This window comes from Schistocerca serialis, chromosome 1 (assembly GCF_023864345.2).
Source record: "Schistocerca serialis cubense isolate TAMUIC-IGC-003099 chromosome 1, iqSchSeri2.2, whole genome shotgun sequence".
In the NCBI taxonomy this organism is placed as follows: domain Eukaryota; kingdom Metazoa; phylum Arthropoda; class Insecta; order Orthoptera; family Acrididae; genus Schistocerca; species Schistocerca serialis.
Genome location: NC_064638.1, coordinates 323,662,631 through 323,676,161, shown reverse-complemented (window position 1 = coordinate 323,676,161; position 13,531 = coordinate 323,662,631).

Genomic DNA, 13,531 nt, shown 5'->3' with positions numbered 1-13,531 from the left:
CGATCAAGCAGAAAAGCAGTAATAGTCACCTCCTTGATATTTGGTATTTTAAATTAGAGCATGCAGTACTACGGCTCTCGAATTCTGAACCTTGCCTATTGAATGCAAATGGCGCACGACGCTTAAATGCTGGCACTGCATCCCATATGTCTGTTATCGCATCTTCCTAATTGTGTAAAATCAATCATGCCAGAGAGATCTTTCCTGAAGCAAAAAAGTATTTTACTGATGAGTTTTTCCCAAAAGCGCTCACCCCAAATACGAGAGTGAGTCAAATGAAAACCTTACATTTGTAATAACAAATCGAAATTTCTGGCCGTTATCCTGTAAGTTGGTAAGCGTGCTACAAACAGTGTGCAGAATGACCTGTAGGTGACGGCATAGTGCAGATACGCACATACCATCGCAGTATCAGTATAAAGATGGCCGCCCCACTTGTAACTTGCACCAGGTAAGAACAGCGCTCTGTTATTCGGTTTTTGCGTAGTGAAGGTGTGAAACCTATTGAAATTCATCGACGAGTGAAGGTTCAGTACGGTGATGCATGTTTATCACAGCAGCAAGTCTACGAATTGTTGTGACTCCACAGAAAATTGCAGCAGTTGAAGCCATAGTGAAGGAAAACCGCCGAGTAACACTGAATGACATTGCAGCATGTTTACAGATTAGTCATGGGTCAGCACACCACATTGTACATGATGTGCTCCATTTTCACAAAGTGTCTGCAAGATGGGTGCCACAGCAGCTGACTCATGAAATGAGAGAACGACGTGTTGATGCTTGTGAAGAACTTCTTCGGAGCTTTGAAAGAGAAGGTGATGGCTTCCTTGCAAGAATCGTTACAGGCGACGAAACCTGGGTTCCCTTCCACGAAACGGAAACGAAGAGAGCGAACAAGCTATGGCGCCATTTCTCATCACCAAAACCAAAGAAGTTTCGAACAGAACCATCAGCAGGGAAAGTTTTGTTGACTCTCTTTTCGGACGAAAACGGCGTCATTTTAGAGCATTACATGCCTAGAGGAACCACTGTCAGCAGGGCATCATTCACAGAACTCCTAAAAACACATCTGCGGCCTGCAATCAAATCAAAGCGAAGTGGGTTGCTGTCAGCCACCATACTCACCAGACCTTGCCCCGAAGTGATTTCCATATGTTTGGACCACTCAAAGACGCAATGGAAGGAAACAAGTTCCGTTCTGATGAAAAGGTACCCTACGCGGTGCATGAATGGTTGCACAGACTACCAAAAGATTTTTTTTTTTCTAAAGGAATTTATGCGCTTTGTAAGCACTGAAGGACTTGCATTGAGCGTGAGGGAGATTATGTTGAAAGTCGATACAGTTTTGTACCACTTCCGCACAATAAATAATATTTTAAAAAATATTTAAGGTTTTCATTTGACTCACCCTCGTACAATACAAAGGTTCATAGCTGTCCCTGCTGCCTTTGCCCCTCTACAAAACCCAAACCGAGCAATAACTCGCAAATGTTAGACCTTTTTCCAAATGCTATATTTTCTCGCACTTGAACAAGTTCACCAGTTTCAGACACACGAAACCCATATCGTAACTTCGAAATAAATACGAGAACTTCAAATAAGAAAAGGACTGTTGAAAAAGACACAGCTTCGTGTGCCATGTTCACCTTGTCGGAAGTGTCTGACGGTGGCGGCGGGCGGCGTTTGACAGGTAGGCGGTAGTTGCTGTGGGGCGAGGAAACACTCGAGCATAAACAGCTCTGATCTTGAAGTAGGAACGAGCTTTTTGCTATTATAGGTCGATTATGAAATAAACGAGTAAAGTTTGAGGTTCCATCAGAGTGATAACTTTAGGAGATATGTGGTTTAGCAACTACTGCCGGGCCTCCTACCTCCCTCCCCTTCAGTCCGTCCTTAACCTCGCCAATATTCATCGTCCTCTGCCTAGTTTCACTACCTTTAATGGTCTTCTCAGAAACCGTAAAATAATAGGATAAATTCTTCAATCTTGAAATGAAAATAAATACATAAATAAATAAATCTTTTCTTAACTAAGAGTCAGAAATCCTTAAGACAAAATAACTCAAATATTACTTGGAAAAATTTTCCCATTGTTTTTCTTCTTCAGTGTTGTGTCTTCGGCTGAAAGTTGAGTTCTCCTGAGGCATGTCAACAACATTAATTTTTGTACCAAATTAATTAAAATGATGCACACTTCGTAGCAACTCTTATGTCAAGTGCGCCAACCAAAAATTACCTCTTCTTTATGGCAAAGTGTGAAGTAAAATATTTATGAGCCAACCCTTTGTGTTGTCGACCCTTTCTCAGATTACGGTGTTCTTCCGTTATATATTGTATATACTCATCTGATCTCACAGTTTTGGTCGTAGTTGCAAAATATACAAAGTGGATTTCTGTACGAGCAATCGCCACACCAGTAACTTTGTCATCAATGTGTTGAAATTTTATAACACTTGCTTTAGGAGGTATTAAGTTGTCACTCTCTTTCACACACGGCATCTCGCAAAACACCAGCTCTGATTAAACCTAGCAGAATACCTACTGCCTCACTTTCAGTGAGCTTATGTTCTTCGTAATTCTCTTCGTCGAATTAAAAGTCTACTCTAGTGGCTGATGCCAAAACATCTGGAAAGATCCGGTAAGTAACTTAACCTCTAACCCAGAACTGCCGGACAGTGTGGTGTGTCTTAGTCACAAGTTCAGCGACCAAACACAAGACCGCGAAACCTCTAGCACAGGCACAGTTTCACAGGGACGTAGTGAAACTCCATTCGGCTTGCCACAGAAGACCAAATAGGAAAGAGATGCATAGAGAGCGTTGATCAAGCGAAGCGCAACCACCAGTTATAGGCTAGGACTAATGTAATCATGAGACAGCTATCTGGCATACAAGCCACATATCAGTACATTGACTTAAAAAGATTAAATGTAGAACACAAAGATAGAGGGCAACAAACAGAAATCCACCAGACAATTTATCATGAGATTCAGCACTTTCGGCACCCTGACCCAATGACTTACAACCGATCACAAATTCAAAGAAATCTAAGTAGCAGCTTTGCTTACACATTAACACATAAGAACCATATTGTAATTAATAAGAAGGCCTACCTCTGCCCTAAGGTGGACGCAATAAAATATAAAATATAACGCCAGGTGAGATTACTTTACCTGGTACAGAACAAATTAGCCATAATTTAAAAATATACATTTGCAACCAAACTTCGAAAACGCTTAAATGACCGGATTCGATCATTATCCTGGATTCCTGCAGATCCGCATGAATGCTAAGATTTACGAACTTGGAGTAGCTGAATGGATGCAGCACTAAATCTGTTGTATTAAATGTTAATACGATAATTTTCTACAAATGTACGAACCGTAGTCAAATATTTTAATCTCCTATGCAGTAGAAACAGTGCTTCCAAGTACACAAAATACCCTGCAACAGACATTAAGAAATTTAGAAAACAAAATCACTTTCACAAACAAATTCGTAAAATTTTGCTAAAACAGACATAATGTCTGATAGGATAGCCGCAATCAGTAATTTTACAATGTTACTTATAAACCGTGTTGATTGCAAAATGTTTATTCACATGACCGGTTTCGGCTCCTCTAGAACCATCTTCAGATCTGATATTTCGGTTACAGGAGTAACCCTTCCAAATACAGCAACTTTCACATGCTGCCTCACATCATTTTGCAATCAAGACGGTTTATAAGTAACATTGTAAAATTCGTAAAAGATAACATGTAAATGGCAGCATATGAAAATCAGAAATTTAATAGTGTGACATACCACTGTTCGCGAACGGGCTGACGGTCCAGTCACTTTCTTTACCCGTCGCAACATACGACTAACGGTCTATTCAGAATGTTGTAATTACCTTGGAGACAAGTCCACTGCGTTTGTAAGTACAAAGGCGAGAACGTATGTGACTAGAAACAGAAGCACTCACTGTCACTCAAACGCGTGACTTCTGTTCCACACGTGGCACTGTTATTGAAATCAACAGCAGTCAATCGGTGACGTAAGGTGTCAACCGCACAAGCTACTATTGTTTGCTATAGGAAATTTCGTCACAAGGAAAATCAGCCAACATCATGTGTATAGCATATCTACATGTAATTTTAAACATGAAGAACCGCGGGATGAATACACCTGTTAGTTCGAAACCGGTATTCGTGCTGTTTGCTCTTAATAAATTCATGTTATTAACAATGGCTGGTTGCTGCTTTTACTTCGGTGTAAAAATTAACCTGTATTGAAATCAGGACCCCCAGAAGGGCATTTAAATCCCTGTTCTCCAAAATATCGGTTCAGTTTTAGCGTCATACAAAAAACGAATGTTTTTCAGGCAGGTTCTCTTTTGTGAGTGTGAAGTGTAGGTTATCACATTCTGCTACCGGAAAACTGGGATCGTCCCCTTGTGAGCGTCTCTGATTAAGGAAGGTGATACCAGAAGTTTATCATTTGCCCACGTGCGAGTTGTGAATTTATCGTATCCTCCACAACTAGGTTCGTCGTAATGGTGGTGTTATTTGTGCTGCGAAGTGAAGGCTATCAGTAAAACTTCATGACATCATTTAAATGAGAAAAACCGGCCACTCTAGCGTTTTACGTAGCTGTCACTGACACAGCGCCACGAGAATAGTGTAAAAAATGAACGAGCATCCTGAAGAGTTATTCAGCGAAATTTACGACCAGAACCTGCTGTTTAAGTTTCCCCTCCGTTATCTACCGGACTCCCTACCGAGCAACGTGAAGCACCTTGTACAAGGCTACGAAACCAGTCCAGCAGATACTGATGCAAATTCATGTACAGTTTGGGTCTTTTGCAGATAGTCCATTGGTGCGTGTTTGCTTTACATTTCTCTTTATAACAAACGATACACCGCAATCTGCACAGAATGGAGGAGTGCGAGGAGAGCTTACTGTGTACATTGTGATGTGACCACGCCTAGAGAAAATTTGCGCTCCTATTTAAAGGCTCATCAAACTAGGGTTAGTTTCATGGAATTTTTGCAAGCTTTTGAGATAATGATAAACTCGTTGCCTCATCCGTATGTTATAAAATGCTGAATTCTCGGCGGCCGGTGTGGCCGTGCGGTTCTAGGCTCTTCAGTCTGGAACCGCGTGACCGCTACGGTCACAGGTTCGAATTCTGCCTCGGGCATGGATGTGTCTGATGTCCTTAGTTTAGTTAGGTTTAAATAGTTCTAAGTTCTAGGGGACTGATGACCACAGATGTTAAGTCCCGTAGTGCTCAGAGCCATTTGAACCATTTTTTGCTAAATACTCCAATATAAAAATATGTAGAGCGCAGAGGTGAGAAGCCAAATGTCGATTACAGGACAGGATATACTCGTATTTTTGTTATTTGTCATAATTACTTCACTCATGGGATCTATTGTAAATGGTGATTGAATTTGAAATGTGGAAATGTGAAACGTTGTAAGTGACATTTTTTTCAAGAATCGCTTTTCAGTGCTGTTGTGTTCTTGGTATTCTGTTGTATGTCTCTAGACACTTTCGAAGTGCCAAATCGAGGCGAAAATGTTTCATTCATTACTAGATGGCAAATGGTCACGGATATTACAGGCGAGCTAGGGTGGTAATCACTAAAACAAAGTCGTTTTTGATTGTGGAGAGATCTTTTCCCGAAATTTCAGTCTCCAACGCCTCCTCCGAAAATAATTTGTTGGAATTCACTTACACAGGAGGAAATTATCAGTGTAATAAAATAAAACACACGAGAGATCGCACGGAAAGCTAAAGTTGTTCATTTTTGCGCACGCAGTAGGAGAGTAGGATGTGCAGAACGATTGTGAAAGTGGATCGAAGAACAGGCGCTTAATTGTGAATTGCAGAGCAGTTATGTGAATGTAGCCTGGAATCGTTTGACGATATAAGACATAAGTTTTTGCTGAGTAAATACAATTGCTTTATCTGCGACGGAGAATTTGCAGTTATAGAAAAACGAGGAAAGGTAAGCCAGGTTTTAGTTCTGCAAGATTTACACTAGACTGTTTGGTCAGCCGAAGCTGTGAACCTATTCCGTGTAATTCCAATACACACAACTCAATTCTTTGATTTTAAAGGTGTTGCTGAAATACTGCTGTCAATGCAGTGATAAAAGTGTCTTATACTCATCCATATCGAACAGCTATAGAAAATTCTTACCCTGAAACGTAAGACTGGGAAAAATGTCAATATATTCAAATGCGAATGGACTGTATCTGACGTATGTCGTGCTGTACGTCGTCTGAAAGACCAGCCATGTTTATCAGTTTCAGAAGAGAAAGGCCTGTTGACAAAGTTGCCGTTTTTTTCTCAAAAACAGAACTTCGCAACATCTGGCCCGAAGAATGACGTTTTATAAGAAACAGGTGACTACTGAGAGATTTTTTTCTTTCATTTTGTTATTCTATTGTAAAAGATATGAGAAATTGTTTGTATTGACTACAATTCTACGAGTTAAAATATTACTGCTGTATTTATTAGTAGTAATGAAACAATAAACAAATTTTTTTATTGACATTAAAAGCATTCATTTCACGGCCATGGCACCTAGAACGTAGTAAATGAACTACACTGTAAGAAATAGAAAGAAAAAGTGCACCACGAAAAATTATTCAAAAGGCACGGGAATCGGTAGATATCTACATCTACATACATACTCCGCAAGCCACTTGACGGTGTGGGGCGGAGGGTTCCTTGAGTACCTCTATTCCAGTCTCGTAGTGTTCGTGGAAAGAAAGATTGTCGGTATGCCTCTGTGTGGGCTCTAATCTCTCTTATTTTATCCTCATGGTCTCTTCGCGAGATATACGTAGGAGGGAGCAATATACAGCTTGACTCCTCGGTGAAGGTATGTTCTCGAAACTTCAACAGAAGCCCGTACCGAGCTACTGAGCGTCTCTCTTGCAGAGTCTTCCCACTAGAGTTTATCTATCATCTCCGTAACGCTTTCGCGATTTCTAAATGATCCTGTAACGAAGCGCGCTGCTCTCCGTTGGATCCTCTCCACCTCCTATCAACCCTATCTGGTACGGATCCCACACCGGTGAGCAGTATTCGAGCGGTGGGCCAGGAAGTGTACTGTAACCTACTTCCTTTGTTTTCGGATTGCATTTCCTTAGGATTCTTCCAATGAATCTCAATCTGGCATCTACTTTACGGACAGTTTCAGAAAAATTCTGATGATTTATTCAAGAGGAAGAACTTTACAAATTGTACAAGTCAATAACGGTTTAGTCATACTATTGTCCTTATGCAAGCAGTTATTCGGCTTGGTATTGATTGATAGCGTCGTTGGCTGCCGTCCTGTGAGGTAAAGTAGCAAATCCTGGCCAACTGGCGCGTTAGATCGACCTGGAATCTGACTAGAGTGGAATTGTCTTCACGGAAGAGCCCCGCTCCTGAGCTCCAGTGACCAGCAAAGAAGTGTCTGAAGACGCCCCGGATAGCGAAGGAATACCAACATGACTATCGGTCACCATACGACTCGACAATCAGGAGTGATAACCTAGAGAGCAGTTTCTTTTCACAGCAGAACCCGTCTGGTGGGCATCCGCGGCTCCACTGCAGTACAGCGGTACATCGAAGATATTCTACGCCCCGTTTTGTTGCCGATCATAGGAAGCCATCCTGGCTTAGGTTTCAAAATAATTTCCACCCACACACTGCGAGAGTTTCTACTGCTTGTCTTCGTACTACCTTGTTTTGTATCCCGTAGCGTGCGTGGGTCTGCTCCTGTAAACTGAAGGGTAGGCCGAATCTAGGAAGTGAGTAGGAGCAGGAAAAGGTGAAAGGCTTCGGTACTGCGGGTAGATTTTACAAGTTTACTAGTGAGAATTAGGATTACATTAGGCTTACTAAACTTAGGCTGAGATGAGCATGTAGGTGCGAAACCGTACATCAATAAAATATACATCGGCTAGAAGTTTCAAAGGCAAAATCTGTAGTGGCTCGCCCGCTATGAAATAGAAATCAAATGGGCTGGATCTGGAGCGGCGCTCGTAGAGCTGCACAGCTCCGGCTAGAGGGCGCTGTCGTCGGTGTCGCAGTGCCAACCTAAGAACTTGCACCTACGCCGTGGCATCGTAGCTATCGATACCACACCTTGGCCAGTGAGGCAGCCGGATTGTCCCCAGTTGAGAACGTTTGGTGCCTTATGGGCAGCACTTTACAACTAGCGCGGGGTTTTGACGATCTAACGCTCTAGTAGGATAGAAATTGGCACGATATCCCTCAGGACGACATCCAACAACAAGTCTTTCAATCAATACGAAGTCGAATAACTGCTTGCACAAGTGCCAGAGGTGGATCAAAGCGTTATTGAGTCACTCATTTTGTGAAGTTCTTTCCCTCCAATAAATCATCAATTTTTTTCTGGCATTGTAATCATTTGTTTGTCTACCGTTTTCTGGACAACTTACTCGTGATGCGTCGTTTTCTTTTTTGTTTTAGCGTATATTGATTTTCTAGTTTGTCTCATCATTTCTTCACTGAAAGGGTAAGTAACGTAGTTCTGTGTATCAGAATAAATTCCTACTTCTTGGAATAGAAATACGCAAAGTAAAAAGAGACATACATTGTTTTTTGATTCTCCAGAGAAATGTGAGATTTGGTGCTCATAACATTTAACATTTCCGCTCTTCATTTGTGCCGGCCGAAGTGGCCGTGCGGTTAAAGGCTCTGCAGTCTGGAACCGCAAGACCACTACGGTCGCAGGTTCGAATCCTGCCTCGCGCTTGGATGTTTGTGATGTCCTTAGGTTAGTTAGGTTTAACTAGTTCTAAGTTCCAGGGGACTAATGACCTCAGCAGTTGAGTCCCATAGTGCTCAGAGCCATTTGAACCATTTGAATCTTCATTTGTATGAAAGATTTATACAATTGATACAGTTTTAAAGAAATGCTTTAATCATAGTGTGTTTCTGCAATCACTTATTACTAAAAAGAGGAAAGAGTAAAAGAAAAGAAAACCTTTTGCTACTACTATAGTACAAACCGTATGTTCGTTTTTACGTGGATCTGCGCCGCTAGTCTTGTTTACATTTTACGTGCACAATTACTCTGATCAGCCAGAACATCGCGACCACCGACCTACTATCCATATAAGCCCGACCAGGCGATGGCAGCGTCACCTGGCGAGGAATGACTGCTATTCAGAAACAGGCACGTTGCATGTACTATCTCTGAGCGTGCTCTCGCTGCGTAGAATGAGGAAAGCGCTCGGTCAATCTGATAAGGGGACCCGCCATACTGTAAATCAGGGATTTTGATGCGCTTTATGTTGTACAGGCACTTACCCTGAGTACCTGGCAATCCAGTTTTTTAGCGACGGACTTTGGTTTTTAAGAAAATCGATTCTGAAGTTCATTGCGGGCTTTGTATATCCGCAACGTTAGAAATTTTTCGAGCAAGTCAGCGTAGCGCAGTGGTAAAGGTTCACGGCTGTCGCGCTGGAGGTACCGTGTTCGAATACTGCTTGTGTACCTTTTTTAAATCAACTGAATTTTTCAATTTTATTTCAAAGAATATCAGCAAATAGTGTAAGGTGTGCGAAATTATAAAGATGTGTTCAGTTATCAATTTTTTTCAAATATTCATTCAGTTTGTGGTTCGCAGTTGAAGTTCCAAATGTTAGTACAACAATCGCTTCTTGTATTACCTGAAATCGATCTCCCCCCATTCGTCCCCTCTCCCGTGAATTCCGTTAGCCGTAACGAGAATCCCAGCTCCAAGTTGCGGCCAATAAGGATGCGAGTTGCATACCTTTACGATCGCCTGTAACTACAGTGTCAGATGCTAGCAAAGCGTCCCTAGTGCCGTGTGTTAGAAAAATTCTGTGAAATGGAAGAACCAAGTGTTTCTGCAGTAGTGCAGCCAGAAGAAGATACACAAGTAGAAGAGTTGAACGAAGAATCAAAAGGCGAAATTACAAATACCATTAAATACGCCGAAAATCTACTCCGCGATTAGAATCTCGTAACGAATACACTGCCTAGCGTAATCTCTGCCAATTTGTTGGAATTGGCGATGAGATATGTATGGCAATACTGGATCTCTTGGTCGAATGACAGATCATTATTGATGATGAATTGACAGATTTCAACGAAGAAGATGAATTGGGAGAATATGATGCGAACCACAAACGGAATGAATATTTGTAAAAATAAATAACTGACTATATCTTTATAATTTCGCACACCTTACACTGTTTGTTGATGTTCTTTGAAATAAAATTGAAAAATTCAGTCGATTTTGAGAAAAAAATGTACACAAGCAGTAGTCGAACACGGTACCTCCAGCGCGACAGCTGTGAACCTTTACCGCTGCGCTACGCTGACTTGCTCGAACAATTTCTAACGTTACGGATATACAAAGCCCGCAATGAACTTCAGAATCGATTTTCTTAAAAACCAAAGTCCGTCGCTAAGAAACTGGATAGCCAGGTACTCAGGGTAAGTGCCTGTACAACATATTTCAAGCGCATCAAAATCCCTGATTTACAGTATGGAGGGTCCCCTTGTGAGTTTGACTGCGGGCAGATTGATGGCCCGGAGGCTCGGCACGAGCGTTTCGGGAACTGCACGTCGGGTGCTCGAGGAGTGCTGGGCTGAGTGCCTTCAGCACTTGGCGAAAACAAGGTGAAAGCACGTCCAGACATCGTAGGATTGGGCGGCCAGCCTAAAAATAGATGTCGCACGTCGTATGCTCGGCAAAGCGGTAAAACAGGGCACGCGGCTGACTGTGGCAGAACTAACAGCAGATTTCAATGCTGGGCTGAGTGCAAGTGTGTCTGAACACACAGTGCACCGAAAACTCCTAACGATGGGCCTCTGCAGCCAACGACTCACGCATGTGCAAACGTTATCACCACGACAGTGGCAACTAAGACTGAAATGGGCACTTTACCATCGTTACTGGACTTAAGCACAGTGGCAGAGGTTTGCATGGTCTGTCGACTCCTGAGACCTTCATCATCATCCAAAGGCAGGGGAGGAGCTCCCTGACATCTCTACGGTGGGCCGAAGGCAAGCTCGTGGCAGCTCCATTATATTCTGCGAAACATACACATGGACATCCTTGGGTCCAATGGAGCTCGTGCAAGACACGATAGTGGCCAGGGAGTATCGTACACTAGTTGCAGACCACGTGCACCCCTTCATGACGATCATGTTTTCTGGTGGCAGTCGCAGTTTCCAGCAAGACAATGCACCATGACACCAGGCTAGGAACGACATGGAGTGGGTCGAGAAACACAGTGGCGAGTTCCAATTGATGTGTTGACCCTCCACCCAACTATCCAGAGCCGGCCGAAGTGGCCGTGCGGTTAAAGGCGCTGCAGTCTGGAACCGCAAGACCGCTACGGTCGCAGGTTCGAATCCTGCCTCGGGCATGGATGTTTGTGATGTCCTTAGGTTAATTAGGTTTAACTAGTTCTAAGTTCTAGGGGATTAATGATCTCAGAAGTTGAGTCCCATAGTGCTCAGAGCCAACTATCCAGATCTGAACCCGATCGAACACATCTCGCTCTTCGACCCCTTCCCTGGCGTTTACGGCAAATGGGTAACTTGCATGAGCAGATGTGGTGTCAGCTACCTCCGGCGACATACCAAGACCTCATTGCTTCAATGCCCAGACGCGTCGCCGCTGTTAGCCGTGCTAAACGTGGACATACCGGCTTTTAGGTAGGTGGTCATAATGTTCTGGCTGGTCAGTGTATCTGCATGACTGTCAGTTGATCCCATGAGTCTCCATATCGTATTATTAAATAGTTTCCCCTCAGTGCTTATCAAAAGCTCTTAATGTAAGATTTTGGTTAGCTAGAATTAAATATATCAGAGAACTACGAGACAGTAAAGGCTCATAACTTTTGGTTCCTATTTCATTTATGGATTGTACGTATTGCATCATTGTTAAGGTTTAGTGTAACTTCAAAAACAATTAAGAAATGAGAGAACATTTCGTTAGCTCATCAGACATTTGAAATTAGAAATTGAACCATAACATAGTTACAATACATGCAAGCTCGCGAAGATAGCTAGATATAGTGCCCATCATTAAAGCTAACAATGTGTAACATAAGCCCTCTTACCATCTTGTTTCTGGTGTTAAATTCTCCATTTGCGTCATGTATCAGGGATCATTTTCTGACTGATTAAAAACAGAAATTAGGCTATGTAATGTATGAAAATGCGAGGCACGTCTTAATAGCATGTAATCGTTAATCCGCTCGCTATCTGTCAATTTTACTCAATTTTGAAATTTACGCAGACCAGGTTTTCAATAATGTGGAGAAAGGAGTTCGCGCAATTATCAAGATCGTCGAAGGGAGACATAACATGATTCAACTGTTGCCTTATGTTATGAAAGACACTCAGTTTTTATCCTCTGACGACAGCATTCGTGATTCATGATGTGTCTGACACATTCGCTGGAATTTCCGTCTGTAAGCAACTGTTATCGTTACATGTATGATCAGGTCGCGCGCAGAATCTCGGCTTTGGGTGGGGAGGGGCGGGGGGGGGGGGGGGGGTGGAGGGGGTGAGCGGCTTTGTGCTCACGTCCTGTTTGAGATGGGAACGCTAGGTCACACGTTTTTACAGTTTATTAAGCAAGGTTTTGCAAAAGATTTTAATTCGACTGAAATTAATGGCAAGCTAATGGCACCGTTTGTATGTGCACCGTTCGTATTTTGCGTGCAAAAGCACTCAAATAACTTCCCGCTGGAAAGAGACCGAGGATTAAAATTCGGTCCCGCGGTGTGTAGGGCTTTAGTGTAAGATGAGTATTAACCGTTTGAGAAAAATTTTGCTTCGTTTGATGTCTATGTGCAAAAAAAAAAGTTTTTCTTGGAGGTTTTTTAGTATGCCAATTCTACACTTTAAGTCTGTACGATCAGGTTAAAACTTAAGACGAAGGCAGAAAAATCGATAAAGTCAAAACGACATTTTCTTGTCTAATCTTTATCTGTTGTCAAGATACGATGGTTTAAAGTCGAGTTACATGTGGCATGCAAAATTCTTTCTTACGTAACTTGAATGTACAGAAACGGTTTAAGTGAATCAAATAAATAAAAAGTGCATTCTTACGATACAATTGAAAACGCGCTTGAATAAAATCTAGCTTTATTCGGATTTTACGTGCAAGAAACACATCTTTGTGAGTGCTGCTTTTATTTCTTTATTTTTTCGCACCAAGTCTGTCTTTCAGACTTCTGCGAATCAGTTCACATTTTGCAGGAAGGTAGACAAATACATGTAATTAATGGTCGTTCTGTTGTTTTGAGGAAGCTCTGTCCGATGCCACGATATAAAAAGCATGTTTCGAACGGGAATAAATAATTCTGTGCGGGATCAGACGTCGTCCGAGTCAACAAATCTAGATCGGCTGCCCAGCTTCGGCCATCTAATGTCGAATTTGTGGTAGAGTAAAGGTTGGGAACCAGAACTAAAAATGTCCCATCATAGCACAAAAAAGCCGAATATACCTGGAAGAAAGTAAGTAGCTTTTAG